Source organism: Triticum aestivum, chromosome 3D (assembly GCF_018294505.1).
Source record: "Triticum aestivum cultivar Chinese Spring chromosome 3D, IWGSC CS RefSeq v2.1, whole genome shotgun sequence".
Lineage (NCBI taxonomy): Eukaryota > Viridiplantae > Streptophyta > Magnoliopsida > Poales > Poaceae > Triticum > Triticum aestivum.
In genome coordinates this window covers 265516174-265534652 of record NC_057802.1, presented here as the reverse complement: position 1 = coordinate 265534652, position 18479 = coordinate 265516174, and positions in this window count along the sequence as shown.

Sequence of the window (18479 nt, the reverse complement as noted above, 5' to 3'; positions counted from 1 at the left end):
CCGGCCGGCCCATACACAATGTGCCCGGCTCGGTGACTAACTAAGCTTGCCTTACAATAGAGGTTATACATGTGGGGGCTCATCCTCTTGGGCCTCAAGTCGCCTCTGGGTCTTGGGCCGTCAATAGGCTTGCTACATGTCCCGCCATCTTCATTGATAAGTCACCAGTGGTATGACCCGGCCCCTCCTGGGCGGTTCATACCCAGTAGTTATATCCCCAACATTAGGCCCCAGGTTGATTTGAACTTGTTCACATCAATCTTCAATACTCAACTTAGCAGAATCTCTCATTGTCAATTTTATGAATTTTCTATAACCCGCCGTGACTTCCGCTCACCGAATCATGTTAACCCGCCATGATGTCATCTTGCATTAACTTCGCACAAAGCCCAGAATATCTTCAACAGATCTTTATCTTTAATGGTTCTTCCGAATATCGAGGCGCCCGTGCAGCCACATAATCATTATTTTTTGGCTTCCTTGATTTCCCCCCTTGCCTCCTCGCCTTCATCTTCTTCTCTGTGACGCGACCCACGTGCTCGAGCTCCGCCGTCGCCGACCTTTGTCCACTGCACCAACTCAGGCCGCTGCATCAACCTGACTGGACCAGAGAGCGCCGGCGCGCCACCACTGTTCATCAGCATCTGTAAGTGCTCATCTCCCCAGGTCTCAGATCTGTACTAGGGTTTGGGAAGTTCGTCGGTGTTCTTGCCGTTCTTCACCGTTCTTTGTTTCCCCCCTTTGAATCGAGCATCTTCCAATCTGAACATAGAACAAAACTTGCGCGATAGCCACTTAACACACATTTTTAATATCAAAATACCTTCCTTTCATACCAGATCTCATATGAACATACGAACTTCTCTGCTGCCGCCACCTTAGGTTTAGGATTTTACTTCATTTTCTGACCAGCCATAGATCCAAAATTATACCTCCCATCTGTGAAATCTGTTTGTCCATCACTTAGCAAAATTTTCACTGATAGATTTGAACGACCATAACTGTCATGGCGGCTTATATCATAAACCGTGACCCGCCATACAACATTAGGCCCCGTTTAAGCCGCCATCATACGCTTCATAATTTGTATAATCCGGCAATTTTCTCCGGCTTAACCATGCTTGCTTATTCATCTTCATAATTTGGTTCTGCACCATGTACTTGGCTTTTAACCTCTGGCCGGTTTAACAGCATAATCCTTAACCCGGCAGGTACCATTAGCCTCCTTTTAAGCTGCCAATATGAATATTTGCGTACTTTAATGTTCATTTTCCGGCTTAACACATCAGCTGTTTATAGCGCTTTACTTTTGAATCACTGGTCCGACGTAACAGCATAATCTTAAACCGGTAATATTTCTTTCTTTTAGGCATTTTTCCTCAAAAATGGGCAAAACTGTCACTGCCTGCAACTGGGTCGTTTCCCGGGTCACCGAGGAAGACTTGAATGAATATGTTCAGACTGGCGTCCTAGCCAAAAAAGATGTCATCCATTGGAGGGTTCCAGGCACTGAAACTCCTCCTGAGCCCAAGGATGGTGAAATAATTGTCTTTACTGATCATATGCTCCAGGGCTTCAGCCCTCCCAGCTCAAAGTTCTTCCGTGATGTGCCGCATTTTTTCAAGCTACATCCACAAGATATCGGACCAAACTCCGTTTCAAACATCTGCAACTTCCAAGTATTCTGCGAGGTGTACCTTCAACAGGAGCCCGCCGTAGAACTATTCAGGGAGTTCTGTTACTTAAACCGGCAGAACGAGTTCACAGACGGGCCCAGCCTAGAGCTAGGCAGCATTTCTATACAGCGACGGAAAGAAGCCACTTTCCCAGCCGCCACTCTGCCCAGTCATCCCAAAGACTGGAACCAAACCTGGTTTTATTGCAAAGACACTTCTCCAGAGGGGGAAAATCCTCTGCTGGGTTATCGCAGTAGCCGTCTTAGCAACAAACATCCTCTTCCAGATCGCATTAGCATAGCAGAGCGGAAAAAGTATATGCCAATCTTTTCACAGATCCGAGCCTTGATGGCCAACGGCTTGACTGGAATTGATCTTGTTCGATGTTGGGTCGCCTAGAGAGTCTTGCCTTTAAGCCGCCGTCCCGTCCTAATGTGCGAGTACACCGGGGAGTTAAAAGATCCTCAACGCCACTATCAGATTGAATTGACTGACGAAGACATCAATAATATGACCAAATCTCTGTTAAATGAGAGCTTGGAAGACTGCAGTACAATCCGGTTAAATCCCTTCTGTGTTCTCAACAAACCGCCAGCTGTAAGCTTTTAACCAATTTCGCAATTGAATCATATCTTCACTTAGATTGCCTTTTCATACCCATTTTAATGTTTTGCAGTCCGATTCACCTTTTTGGACCAAGAAGCTGCAGGATAAGCCGGCCAAGAAACCTCGGACAAAGACCAAGGCTATTAAAAAGCCGGCCAAGAAGAAATCCAATCCTTTGGAGTTATTTGACTTGGACGATAATGATGAGTCGAAGGTAACACTTGACTCCCTTGGCTCATTTTTTGTACATCTTATTGATAATGATCACTATCAGGATGATGCGGAGGGAAGCCAAGCCAATGCTAAAGAGGTAACTATCCTTTCCTCCGACTCTGAACCTCTGCCAAGACAGAAAATTCGTCAAGCAAGCCGGAAAGTAAGATTTTTCCCATCCTTTAGCTTATTTGGATCCCAACTTTCTTTTGAAGAAGCAGCAACATGAAGCTCACACACAACCCGGAACAGCGGCAGCGGAATTCTTTCCTCCGGCTTACCCAACACCCCAGCACCTCACAAGCGTCGACCGGAGGTTTCAAATATTTCTGACTTATCTTATCCCAAGGTGGGTCTTTTTCGACAACCTCTTAACCCGTCTGATTCAAATTATCAGGGAACATCTCATTCCTCCTTCGACGACTCAACTGGGACTCAAATCCCGGCTTTCAAGACTGTGCCTAGGTGAGAATATTAAATCTATCTGCTTTGAATCATGCACTTAATTGTCATTTTAACTATGTCTTATGATTCCTTTTTAGTGATATGGCAAAGCCCAGCAAAAAGCAGAAAATTGAAAAACCGGCTGAAGAGCCCAAAAATGTCGATCCGGAATGCCACAACTGATACTTTGCATCAAGTGTCAGAAGCTGTTATGGATGATCCTCCTCCAGAAGACCAACCCGTTATCCAAGATGCCATGGATGCTGATCTAGAAAATGATAAACCGCCCAGTCCTACTCAGCCAGCTCAGGAATCTGATGATACAATGATCACTGGGACGGCTTATCAGGCCCCAGGCAACCCCATTGCCCTATCCAAACACAGCGCCAAGGAGGAGTTCTCTGCTGTTGACAAGGGAAAATGGAAAATTGACTTGGAAGGCTATGCTCAATTTAGTGCTCAAGAGATTCACTCTGGTTATTTGAACCGTCTTCACACCAGCCGTGACTTCGAAGCCCGCTTGGTCAACGTGATGAAGGAGCGCTTTGAGGTAATCCAACACAATCCTCCTCATAAATATACCTCTATCAGCCGCCAAGTCTATAGAACATGATAGCATTGAATGCACTGTAGACTTTTAGATAGTCATAAATATGTGAAGATCAAACTAGTAGCCCCAAGGGCCGGCTTACATTATCAAGTTAAGCCGGGACTTCAACTAACATCGATCAACTTTGCACCTGTAGCCCCCAAGGGCCGGTTTAATCAGCATGAATAAGCCGGGACTTAACACCATTGCTATAAATAAAAAACAAGCTGCATATCCCCCGTGAGTCGGCTATAGTCCTAGAAGTATAGCCGGGTCATCATAGAATTGTCTTTAAAAAAAAGAGCAATATGCATTAGCCCCCAAGTGCCAAGTAAAATACTTGTATTGTGCTTGGGACTTCAAATAATATGATCATAATGCTTCCTGTCTTATTCATGTTGCAGGCTGAATTAAGCACGAAGGAATCCCAAGTCAACGATTTGAGGGCCAACATTGAAACCCAACAATCTGAGACTTCAAAAGCCAAGTCAGAGCTGAAGACTGCATTGGAACACATTGAGCAGTTGAAACAAAGCTTCAATACTGACAAATCTGGCTGGGAAACCGAGAAAGCAGCTCTATTGAAAAGAGCGGAAGATGCCGAAGCAGCCCTTAAACCGGTAATTGACGAGTTGTCCGGTTTAATGCATCAAATCAACATCGGCCATCTTCGGTAAGTAGCAAAAAGAATATTCTCCTTTGTACCAACAACATATCATAACCATTTACCGGTTTACCAATAATTTTACTGATGTAGGCTCCCGAAGTGCCAAGTTGGGTATAGACATGCGCATCAAGCTTAAAGCTGTTTATACCCTGGTAGAACAACTATACACCGGCGCTCAACGAACAATTGTTGCTGCTATTCATAAGAAACATCCGCCCTCCCTCATCAAGGAAACACTGGAGAAGCTATCAGTACTGCCCCAAAGAATTGAAGATTTAAAGCGATCAGCCGCCAGAGCCGGTGCCATGACTGCCCTAAGCCGGGCAAAGGCATGGCAAGCAGATCTTGATCCAGAGGATTTAGCCAATGGCTGCCCTTGTGTGAAAGAACACGGGTCTCCCTTCAGTGCTGATGATTTTGCACAAATAGCAAGGTAAATGCGTCCAGTAGCAAGCAAGCTGGCCGAAGAAACAGATCTATCCCAATACCAGGCGGCTTATGATTCTGAGAACAAGAAGGTGAAAGCACTGGTTCATCAGGAGGTGGATCTCATCCTGCCGACTCGTAAGCACACCTTCGCTCCTGACATTGATCCATCAAGTCTTATAAATGACGAGGCTGTGTTTAGAGCTTTGACCGATATCAACCGGGCTTCGCCTGACTTCCAGCCAATGGATAACCAAGGAGAAGAAGAAGCAGCGCAGGATGACCCGGAGGCTTCGACCCGCCAAGACTAGAAGTCTTAATTCATGAGCCGGTTTCTGAGTATCTCAAAAACACCTTATTGCTTTGCGGCCATATGATGACTTGTAATAGGCTAGTTTGAACAATCCTGGTCTGTCACGCCATCGTGCGTGTTTATTTGCATAACATTGCCGATCCATTATTTGAAGACCTGCCACTTATGCTTATAATATCATCAATTATGCAGACCATGCTTATCATTTTTCCCTGCGCATAAGCAGATCACAAGTGCCCTGGTGGTTCACCCCTGGGAGGGTCACAATACCCCATACAAAAACCATTGATGACTAAATAGTCCATAACCAGGGCCGGTTTATCAAAACCTCATATAATCGTAACAAAATAAATATCATACCTATGATATTTGTTCACACTGCCGGCTTATCATGCGTCGTGCAGTAAGGGTAACAGCCCAAAGATTGAGAGCACAACGCCCTGTTCAACTTATTCATACCGCCGGCTTACAATGCCATATGTAGCAAGGGTAACATCCCAAAGCTTAGAGCATAGAACTCCAAGCACATAATCATCATACACTGGCGACTTAAAGTCCAAAGCCAGGCCGGGTTAACAAAAACTTCAGATAGATTCATATATGAACCATAAGGCAACGTGGCCCTTGGCAGTTTTCAACCATATAGCAACATGGCCACAAAAGACGAACCTCAAAAAATATTTAAATCAAATATAAATCAGAAAAACAAGGCATTCATAGGCTGCCAAGCCTCAATGTCAAGTGCTATTCAAGGGCCGCACAAATGCTGAGTTAAACCTTAATTCAAACCCGTAAGTCGGACCTCACATGACTAATCGCCATTTTAACTTTGACAAATTCAGGGTCTTTATAAGATTGATCGTCAAGAGTACGGCGAGTCATTCCAGGATTACGTGGTCGGAGTGGCAGGCAAACAAAGGCAGGATAAACCGGATTTTTGGTGAATACACCTGGCGTCCAAGCCTATTACAAGGGACAACAAAGCTGTGTTCATTAACAAAGAGCCCCCAAGTAATATGTCATTCTAGGCGTATAAGCCGGATTAATAGGGTAATCATAGCTATGCTCAATGAGCAGGAAGCCCCCAAATATTTTGTAATCATGGCATACAAGCCGGATCAAGAGGGTAGTCATAGCTATGCTTAATAAGCAGGAAGCCCCCAAGTGATCGTATGAAGGGACAATAAAGGTGCATATTCTCATAAATGAAACGACAGAGGCCATGAATTATCAGGGATGCTGACTCTATTATATTCATCATAATATATACATGGACAAAGTATGTACATCACAAGAGCCGATGGCTCAGGTGTAATAAGGATGAAGATGAGCAATGTTCCATGGCCGACGGGTCTCCTCCTCAGATTTGCGTGAGTCCTTGTGCTATCGAACATCAATGAGGTAGTATGATCCGTTGTTCAGATTTTTGCTGACCACAAAGGGCCCTTCCCAAGGTGGGGATAGCTTGTGCATGTCAGTTTGATCCTGGATAAGCCGGAGCACCAACTCTTCTTCTTGAAAAGTTCTGGTTTTAACCCGGTGGCTGTGATAACGACACAGATCTTGCTGGTAAATCGCCGAACGAGCCGCCGCAAGGTCACGCTCCTCATCCAACGGGTCAAGATCATCCTATCGTGCTTTTTCATTATTAGCTTCAACATAAGCCGCCACATGGGGTGAGTCGTGACGGATGTCACTAGGGAGAACCGCCTCTGCTCCGTAAACCATGAAGAAAGGCGTGTAACCCGTAGATCTGTTGGGGGTAGTATTGATACTCCATAGCATCGAGGGCAATTCCTCCACCCAACAACCCAACGTCCTCTGCAAAGGGACCATAAGCTGGGTCTTGATGTCTCTCAAAATTTCTTGATTGGCTCTTTCAGCTTGGCCATTGGATTGGGGGTGGGCCACTAATGACACATCAAGACGAATATGCTCTCGTTGACAGAATTCTTTCATAGCACCTTTGGACAGATTAGTGCCATTATCTGTTATAATGCTGTGAGGATAGCCAAACCAGAAAATCACCTTTTTGATGAATTGAACCGCTGTTGCCGCGTCACACTTATTGACCGGCTCTACCTCAACCCACTTCGTGAATTTGTCAACTGCCACCAAAAGGTGGGTCTTTTTATATTTGGACCTTTTGAAAGGTCCAACCATATCCAGCCCCCAGACTACAAACGGCCAAGTAATTGGAGTCATCCTCAACTCTTGAGCCGGCACATGAGCTCGTCTTGAAAATTTCTGACGGCCATCACATTTAGTGACCAAATCCTCTGCATCAGCATGAGTCGTCAGCCAATAAAACCCATGACGGAAAGCCTTGGCTACGAGAGACTTAGAGCCGGCATGATGACCACAATCTCCTTCATGAATCTCTCATAAGATCTCACGGTCTTCCTCAGGAGAAACACAACATTGAAACACCCCTGTGACACTGCAATGATGCAACTCTCCATTGACAATAGTCATTGACTTAGACCGCCGGGTTATCTGCCTGGCCAAAGTTTCATCTTCAGGTAACTCGCCCCGGGTCATATAAGCCAAATATGGAACTGTCCAATCAGGAATAGCATGAAGAGCCGCCACCAATTGTGCCTCCGGGTCAGGAATAGCAAGATCTTCCTCCGTAGGCAATTTGACTGGTGGGTTATGTAGAATATCAAGAAAAACATTAGGTGGTACCGGCTTACGCTGGGACCCTAACCGGCTCAAAGCATCAGCCGCCTCATTTTTCCTGCGATCAACATGTTCCACTTGATAACCCTTGAAATGACCAGCAATAGCATCAACCTCGTGGCGGTAAGCCGCCATGAATGGGTCCTTAGAATCCCAAGTGCCTGAAACTTGCTAAGCCACCAAATCTGAGTCTACACCAAAACATCTCACCCGACTTAAATTCATCTCTTTAGCCATCCGAAGACCATGGAGTAAGGCCTCATACTCAGTTGCATTGTTAGTACAAGGGAACATCAACCTTAAACATAACAAAATTTATCACCTCGTGGGGAAGTCCAAATAACTCCAGCCCCCGAGCCTCCCAACTGCTTGGATCCATCAAAGTGAATAGTCCAATATGTGCTATCCGGCTTCTCCTCAGGCATCTGCAGCTCAGTCCAGTCATTGATAAAATCCACAAGTGCTTGCGACTTGATAGTTGTCTGAGGCATATACTTCAAACCATGGGGTCCAAGCTCAATGGCCCATTTGGCTACCCGACCTGTGGCTTCTCTGTTTTGAATAATATCCCCAAGGGGGCAGAACTGGCCATAGTGATGGGGTGACCAAAGAAATACTACTTCAGCTTACGACTAGCCATGAACACTCCATATACCAGTTTCTGCCAATGTGGATACCTCTGCTTGGATTCAATGAGGACCTCACAGATATAATAAACCGGCCGCTGAACCAGATATTCCTTGTCTGATTCCTTCCTTTCCAACACAATTGCTACGCTGACAGCTCGGCTATTGGCAGCCACGTATAACAATAAGGGCTCCTTATCAATAGGAGCAGCAAGGATCGGCGGTTCAGCTAACTGTTTCTTCAAGGCTTCAAACACCTGATCAGCAGCATCACTCCAAACAAAGTGATCTGTTTTCTTCATCATCTAGTACAGAGGGATAGCTTTTTCTCCCAACCGACTTATGAACTAGCTTAAGGCCGCACTACGACTTACCAGACGCTGAACATCATTAATACACGCCGGTTTAGCCAAGGAAGTAATAGCCTTGATTTTCTCCGGGTTAGCTTCAATGCCTCGTTCAGAAACCAAAAAACCCAAGAGCTTGCCTGCTGGCACCCCAAAAACACACTTGGTCGGGTTAAGCATCATCTTTAGACCTGGAGGTTGTCAAAGGTCTCTTTCAAATCATCTATCAAGGTCTCCTTCTTCCTGGATTTTACAACAATATCATCCGCATAAACATGAACATTTCGTCCAATCTGGTCATGGAGGCAATTCTGAACACATCGCTGGTAAGTCGCCTGGGCACTCTTGAGCCCAAAAGGCATAGACACATAACAGAAGGCTCCAAAGGGATTAATGAAAGCTGTCTTCTCCTGGTCCTTAACTGTCATCTTGATCTGATGATAACCAGAGTATGCATCCAAAAAAGTCAAACGCTCACAACCCGCCGTAGCATCAATAATCCGATCAATATGGGGAAGAGCAAAAGGATCAGCCGGACAGGCCTTATTAAGGTCTGTGTAATCCACACACATGCGCCAGGTACCATTTTTCTAAGCACTAGCACCGGGTTAGCCAACCATTCAAGATGAAAAACTTCAACAATGAACCCTGCTGCCAAGAGCCGGGCCACTTCTTCACCAATGGCCTTACGCCTCTCTTCGTTAAAGTGACGAAGGAATTGCTTGACCGGTTTAAACTTTGGATCAATATTGAGAGTGTGCTCAGCGAGTTCCCTCGGTACACCTGGCATGTCTGAAGGCTTCCATGCAAAGATGTCCCGGTTCTCACGGATGAACTCGATGAGCGCGCTTTCCTATTTCGGATCCATATTAGCACTGATACTGAACTGCTTGGATGAATCGCCAGGAACAAAATCAACCAATTTAGTGTCATCTGCCAATTTAAACTTCAACAGAGGGTCATGCTCTGTGGTTGGCTTCTTCAAAGGTGTCATATCTGCCGGGTCAACATTATATTTGTAAAACTTCAACTCTTCTGTTGCACAAACAGACTCAGCATAAGCAGCATCGCCTTCTTCACACTCCAAAGCTATCTTCCGATTCCCATGCACTGTGATGGTACCCTTGTAACCCGGCATCTTAAGCTGCAGATAAACATAACAGGGTCTTGCCATGAACTTAGCATAAGCCGCCCCAAAGAAAGCGTGATAAGGGCTCTTAATCTTAGCCACCTCAAAGGTCAATGTGTCAACTCTGGGATCATGATCATCACCGAAAGCCACTTCCGAAGTTATCTTCCCCACTGGATATGCCGACTTGCCAGGCACCACCATGAAAAACAGTTTTTGACGAAAAGTTTTGTAGTAAAGTATATTGATGCTGCTGCCTCCATCCATGAGCACCTTAGTGAACTTGTTACCTCCAACCTGAGGCGCAACCACTAAAGCCAAGTAACCCAGATTGTCAACCCGGGGCGGGTGATCCTCACGGCTCCAAAGAATAGGATGTTCAGACCATCGCAAGTAACGGGGAATCGCCGGCTCAACTGCGTTCACCGCCCTTCTATGAATCTTCTGGTCTCGTTTACATAAACTCGTGGTGAACACATGATACTGTCCACTATTCAACTGCTTCGGATTACTCCGATAACCAGATTGCTGCTGCTGATTCCCTTGATCAGACTGCTAATTAAAACCACCTTGATTGCCTTGGCCCTGGAAGCCAGAATTTGAACTGCCACCACCAAAGCTAGGCCCGTGAGAGCCGGATCCTGAGCCGCCATTCGGGCCATGATTGTTCTGGAAAAAATTGGAATTCCTATACTCCCTCATGATGAAGCAATCCTTCCATAGATGATTGGCGGGCTTCTCTTGCATACCATGCTTTGGACAAGGCTGATTCATCATCACCTCAATATTAAATTTTGGCCCTCCAAGCCGGGGTGGCTTTCCCTTGCGTTGCTGATTATTATTCTGTGTATTGGTGTTAGCCACAAAATCTAAATTGCCATCAGCCTTGCGCTTACCATTGCCACTGTGACCCGCCGTGTTATGCTGCTGCCCCTTCGTATTGCCGCTCTTCTTCCCCTTACCCGCCTTCTCTTCATCAGAGTCGGGGTCTTTGGTACTATCAGAGTTGGCATATTTGATGAGAGCTGCCGTGAGCTCCCCCATGTCATTGCAGTGGCGTTTAAGCCGCCCCAGTTTCTGCTTAAGAGGGAGGAAACGACAATTCTTCTCCAACATCAGGACTGCTGGACCGGCGTTGATACTGTCCGATGAGTGTATAACAGCTGAGATCCGGCGCACCCAATTGGTTGTCGACTCGCCCTCACCTTGGACGGAAGAGTCTAAATCCAGAATGGACATGGGCTGCTTGCATCTGTCTTTAAAATTCTGGATAAAACGCATTTTTAGCTCTGCCCATGATCTAATGGAGTTAGCAGGCAGCCCTTTCAACCAAGTACGAGCTGGCCCATCCAACATCATGGTGAAATACTTAGCACACGCGGCATCAGTAACATCCAACATCTCCATAGCCATCTCATAGCTCTCAATCCAAGCCTCTGGGGGCTGATCTGCTGTGTAATTAGGCACCTTACGAGGACCCTTGAAATCCTTAGGCAACCGCTCGTTGCGTAGAGCCCGCACCAAACATGGCACACCCAAAGTTCTAGAGCTTACTCCTGCCTCCACCGATGCTGATGGATAAACCGGAGATTGCTGTTGAGCCGCCAGATGAGCCGCCAGCTCCGCCTCCCGACGCGCCCTGCCCTGATCCACCAAGGTCTGAGCATCGACACCACCGCGCGCCGGGTCATGCCTTCGAGACTGGTTATGGTGCTGTTCACTGCTTGAGACTGCTGGCGAGTCAATGTGCCTGCTATAACTCCGGCTTGGTCGAGGGGTTGAGTGAATCTGTTCACGGCTATATGAATAAGCCTCCTGTTGAGCCACGGCCATCTGAAGAAGTTCTCTGGCCCTCCGCGTCTCTATCACAGCTGGAGACTTGCCTTCAACTGGGAGAGCCGCCAATCGTGTCGCCGCAGCGATCATGTTATCCAAAGGGTTAGAATAATGACCCGTCGGTGTCGGAACATGCTGAGGCGGTGTCGCATCCAAACGAGGCGGATCCATAGAACGTGGCTGAACTGGCGCTCCGGTCACGGGCACCTCAACTGCCCGGTTCACCACAGGCAGGTCACTGGTCCCTGCCCCAGGCGTGTCGAAGAGGTTTCCTGCATTGTAAACCGGAGGTAAACAACTCTGTTGCCTCCTTCTCATGATGGTATTTGATGCGTTTTGATCCAAGGTGAGCCGGAAAGAGTCTGCCTGAATCCGTTGTGCCTAAGCGTCCAAAGCAGCTCGCTCCGTGGCCATCCTAGCGTTTTCAGCCGCCAGGGCTTTCTTGGCTTGGGCTATCTCACCTGTAGCCTTGCAAGATCCACCTTATGCTGTTTTTGAGTGTGCGGGGTCACCTCCACCCCCATCAAAGTCGCCAAAGCCTCCCACAACTCTGCCGGAACCTAAGCCGGCGGGTGTCCAGAGCCGCTAGCACCAGCCGTCACCGCAGCCGTTGAGCTGGAGGTCATAGCCGTGGCGGTCGTTGAGCCGAGCGCCGGCTGCGTACCGGCCATGAAGATCGCAACCCTGTTCGGCGACTCATAGGGGTCCAGAATACTGTCGCTATCGGAACAACCCCCAAGCCGGCCGTCCTGCAGTTGATACATTGAACTGGTCTCACCGGTTGACGATTCACCATCAGAGTAGACAGCCGTCTCACCGGTTGACGATTCACCACCAGACACATATCCTTCCTCAAATTCCGCCCCATGGATGAAACCAACAAAGGCACGCTTCACAGCGGCCTAAACCTTGGTGGGTCATGCACGCTGAGCCGTCTCGATGATGTCGGTGCAGGTGTCCGGCTCAGGGCCCGATGCACCGATCTTGCCGATGAAGACGTGGATTCTGCCGAAGGAGACCCAGTACCCATACTCAATTGAGCCAGCCTCAGGGCCCCAGCCTACGTCGTCGATGTAGAGCTTGCCACGATGACTCTTGGTCATCCAGCCCACAACGTATCCCTTGATCCCTGCGAAGCTGCCCTTCAAGAACTCAAAACCACCGTGCGCTGGCCCCACGGTGGGCGCCAACTGTCGTGGACTTAACACGGCAGATGTCCTAGCGAAAGGAGTTAGTCGTGGAGCCATCGTAACTAGGTTAGCTTAAAGGGTTTAATCGGGAGAAAGGACACAGAGAGTTTATACTGGTTCAGCCCCTCGCGGTGGAGGTAAAGGCCTACTACAGTTTGGGATTGTATTGCTTGGGTTTCGATTACTAGGGAGCGAATACGCTTGACCTAGTTATCAATCTCTTGTTTCTTGAGTTAACCGCCGCCGGGTCACCCCTTTATATACACAGGTTGATGCCCGACGGCTTACAGAGTCCCGGCCGGCTCATACACAACATGTCCGGCTCGGTGACTAACTAAGCTTGCCTTACAAGACAAGTTATACATGTGGCGGTTCATCCTCTTGGGCCTCAAGTCGCCTCTGGGTCTTGGGCCATCAATAGGCTTGCTATGTCCCGCCATCTTCATTGATAAGTCGCCAGTGGTATGACCCGGCCCCTCCTGGGCGGTTCATACCCAGTAGTTATATCCCCAACACATTGGGCTATCCATCACAAGCGCTTTTACTGCCAGAACCGTTTGCAAAGTTCCATGACCGCCTGTTCTCCTTTTACATCGCACACGTTGTTTTCTTTCTAACTGTGTGCACATTATTTTATTAGCTCCTGTATATTTTTATTTTTGCATGTAATTAAATATTCAAATTGGAAATTTTGAAATATGAAACCTGCAATTCAAATTCTCAGCACAGTGGTTCAACAACGAATCCATAAATAAAATTGCCAGTACAATATGTTCAGTAACTATAGGATTAGACAACAATTAACTATGATGAACCACAATATTTAAAGGCGGTAAAGGTGAAGAGACAGGTCTAAATAATTTTGACTGCCGATGGTCTTGAAGAAGCAGAATGCCCATAATGTGCCTTCCTGCATGCCATAGGCATGAACCACTTTTGTCCAACCCCTTGTGACGATCGCCCGCCCATCCTTCACCGCCTTCAGGAAGACTTCTAGACCATTATCATGGTAGTATGAATTATATACTTTAACCTTAGTTGCCTCCACTTCGGTCATGTAGTTTGCAAGGTAATCATCAGTAAATTGCTTCGGAAACCACTAAAAAGAGTAAACTTTCATATATTCATGTCTAATAGAGTAACTCGTTTCTTTCACTGTTGTCTTGGACAAAGTGTAAATAAAGAGCTTAATTCCAATCACCCGTTTCTTTCACCTAACAATCTTTCTTAGTTTCCTCACTTGACGCTTGTTCATGAATATCTCATTGCCCCATATGCAAAAGGGATCGAAGCGTGGATCAGTACTGCTCATATATGTACCTACAAGCAACCAGTAAATGTTAGAAGCTAAACTGAGATTGCACAAATGATGTAAAATACAACTACCTATGTTCCTAAATACAAGTATTTTTTTAGAGATTTGAATATGAACTACATACGGATGTATATAGAATTATAGATATAGTTTAGATTAGAATATAGATTCACTCATTTTGCTCCTTATGTAGTCTATATTGGAATCTCTAAAAATACTTATATTTAGGAGTAGATGGTGTATAAGACATGGGATGCAGCTAACCTCGACGGCAAAGAACAACATCGCCCATTGTAGCCCTGTGTAAGTACATGGAAAGCCAATGTTAACTACAACAGGGTTAACATCCACCCAAAATAGCAAATGGTAATAAAACGGCAGCATCTGTAGTGATATCTTCATTTCGAAAGAGTAGCACGGTAGCAAAGGGCCGAATTAAAAAAATGGATACAACTGTTAATTGCAACATGCTTAACAGCATCCTAATTCATGTTTTGTAAGTTTGTAGCCACTGAAATACAACTCTTTAAAAATGGATACAACTGTTAATTGCAACGGGCTTAATGGCCATTGAAACCGGTACTGATAAAATGTAATTGCTAGAGTTAAACATCACAAGGCAGGTGCTGCCAGAGCAGATAATGGCCCAGTTGTCTATAAAAAGGTAGGGAAAATAGCTAAAACGTGTTAGGCATGTTTACTACAACATGCTTAATATATCGACCGTACAAAACATAGCCATTAATTGCAACTGGTATTGGTAAGATTGAACTGGTGAGTACATACTTGGTAAGTCTTGAGAGGTAGTTGCTGGGGCACTTCATCTTGGCCAGAGCCCGCCCAAAGTCAGCAGCGACGGAGGCGAGCTGTTCCTCCGGGTCAATGCGTGGATCAGTGCCACTGACATGTGTACCTACAGGCAACCAGTAAATGGTAGAAGTTAAACTGCAATTGCACAAATGATGTGAAATACTGTAAGACATGTGATGCAGCTAACCTCGACGGCAAACAACAACATTGGCCGTTATGACCCTACGTAAGTACATGGACATGCATGTTAAGTACAACAGGGTTAGCATCCACCAAAAATAGCAAATGAGCATCATCTCTAGTATATCTTCATTGCGGAGAGTAGCATGGTAGCAAAGGGACATATTAAAAAATGGATACAACTATTAATTCCAACAGGCTTAACAACATCCTAAGTCATGTTTTGTAAGTTTGTAGCCATTGAAATACAACTGTTTAAAAATGGATTCAACTATTAATTGCAACAAGCTTAATAGCCATTGAAACCGGTACTGATAAAAATGCAATTGGCATAGTTAAACATCACAAGGCAGGTGCTGCCAGAGCAGAGAATGGCCCAGATGTCTATAAAAAGGTAGGGAAAGTAGCTAAAACGTGTTAGGCATGTTTACTAGAACATGCTTAATACATCGACCGTACAGAACATAGACATTAATTGCAACTGGTATTGATAAGATTGAACTGGTGAGTACATACTTGGTAAGTCCTTAGAGGTTGTTGCTGGGGCACTTCATCTTGGCCAGAGCCCGCCCAAAGTCAGCGGCGGCAGAGGCGAGCTGTTCCTCCAGGTCGAAGTGTGGATCAGTGCCACTGACAAACTACAATTGCACAAATGATGTGAAATACTGTAAGACATGGGATGCAGCTAACCTCGACGGCAAGCAACAACATCAGCCATTATGACCCTGCGTAAGTACATGGACAGGCATGTTAAGTACAACAGGGTTAGCTCCACTAAAAATAGCAAATGGGCAACATATCTAGTGATATCCTGAGTCATGTATTGTAAGTTTGTTGCTGGTATTGGTGAAATTGAGCTGGAGACGGTAATATTTGAACATCACACAATGTGCAGTACTGAAACAAACAAGGCACAAACATGCTTAATATATCAACCATACAAATCATAGCCATTGCAAGTGGTATTGGTAAGATTTAGCTGGTCAGATCTTACCTGTTAAGTCCTGGGGGGTAGTCGCTGGGGCACTTCATCTGGGCCAGAGTCTGCACCATGTCGGCGGCAGCGGAGGCGAGGTGTTCCTTCGGGTCAACATGTAGAACGGCCATCACGCCATGGACCGCCATCAGCTCCTGGCGGTGGGGATTTGAAGGCATGAGGATGTTTCTCAGGCGCCATTTAAGCAATCAGGCCGGGGCCGTGATAGAGATTGGTGGGTTACCTGACTGGATCCGAGCAGAACGTATATGTGGTTGAAGTTGTGGTTGCGGCGGCGGCGGTTTGAGATACCGGTAGGGGGAGGGGGGGAGATATTGAGGGAATTTGATGGGTGGGGATGTCGTTGGAGGAATAAATTCTGAAATCGCGCGCCTAATGTAAATCTCGCTGCAGAACTTGAAACTTGGGCGGGGGAAACACACAACGCAGACGATGCGCGTAAAATACTCGTGTGCGAGAAAACATAAAATTGGCAGGTCCTGTCTCCAAAAAATGTACACGTGTAGTTGATTTTTTCGGTCAATGGTACGCCTGGTTTATTAGGAAACATCGCTTAGGTAACTGACTTGTGGATCATTAACGCAAAAAACGCAGACGGGTACGGCATAGAAATCGTGTGTTCTGTGATCTTCTAATGATTAACGCAAAAAAAAAAAACGCACACGGGCACACATGCTAATCAACACTCAAAGCCCTCAAAGGATGCTCTTACCGACATTCTACGTTAATACTACAAACTTAAAGTACTACTGGTAATTTGCTCTAATACTACAAACTTAAACAACTTCTCACATACTTCCATCGGGGCATGCTGGCCAGACGTCGGCGTTCTCCTTCCCGGCCTTGTAGGCGGCATCCCACCGTGCTTCGATCTCTGCCAAGCTCTCCTCACCATGGCGTGCGGCTTCTTATTTCTTGCGGCGGCGAGACTCTCTTTTCTTGACTGCTTTCTGCCTTTTCTGCTCCTTCTGTGCGGCTTTGGCCGCCTCTAGATCCACCACCCATTCGGCCATGGCAGCTTCAAAGTCCTCCCATGTAGTGGCCGTCGGCGGCGATGAACTCGGCGCGGCGAGATGCCATCGCTTCCTTACCATGTCTGCGGTCGCGGGCGGCGAGGAACGTGGCACGACGGGATGCCATCACTTCCTTAGCAGTTACTATGCGTCGTGGTGCCATGGACGACGCCTGGAGAGAGCTCTGGGACGGAGGGGCCGGGCAGCTGTACAGTGCGGTGGTATTCAAGAGCTCAACGACAAATGACAACAGAAATTTGGCTTTCCTTACAATTTTTCTCGTTCATTATCGCACACGGTTCATCTCCGCCGCTTCCGGAAACAGTGTGCGCTGGGCCTATTGTGTGTTGCATTATGATTGGCCGGAACCACAGCCACGTGGATCGCGTGTGCGCACTGTAGGATGCACCGTGATCGAACGGCAATCCACGTCCCTCACATCACACCCGTGCAGCTGTAGTTGGATTGGATTATATGCGCTAAATGCCTAGAAAATGCACATAATCCCCTAAATATGGTAAATGAGCCCGAAAAATGCCAAATTTGAACACGGTGATTTGTAGGGTGTATGTTCGTCGTAGAAAAAAACTCCGGGGCAAAGAACGAAGAAAATTTGGATTCCCCTTCAATATTGGTGATTTCCCTCTCGAAAGCATGGAACTTCTTTGGTGATGGTTCGATTTATGAAGGGCGGACGACATAAGCCAAACCTTCTCAAATTTTTACCAGGGCATGGTGAGGTCATAGCATGGCACACCATGCCAGGCGTCATGTTTTTCAAGCATTTATTTCATTTTTTCTATAGTTGAAACCCAATAAACAAACGTTTGTGGTTGACTATTGCCACACATTTCATCGAAATATCTATCCATTCCTTGTAAAAGGCATGAGAATTTACTAAATGGCACGAGCATGGTTTTCCAGGCTGTTCTTGTGCACCCTATCACGCACCGATTGTTTGAACTTAAATTATGTGCATTAATGCCGAGGAAATGCACATAATCTTCTAAATATGGTAAATGAACCCGGAAAAGTGCCAAATTTGAACACGGTGATTTGCAGGGTGTATGTTCAACGTAGAAAAAACTCATGGACAAAGGACAAAGGAAATTTGGATCCCCCTTCAATCTTGGTGATTCCCCCCTCGAAACAATGAAACTTCCTCGATGATGGTTCGATTTATGAAAGGCATGCATCACGACATAAGGAAAACATTCTCCATTTTTTACCAGGGCACGGTGAGGCCATACCATGGCACCACGCCAGGCGTCATGTTTTCCAACCATGTATTTCATTTTTTGTATAGTTGTTAACCCAGTAAACGACACGTTTATGGTTGACTATTGCCACACATTTCCTTGAAATATCTGCCCATTCCTTGTAAAAGGCTTGAGAATGTACTAAATAACACGAGCATGGT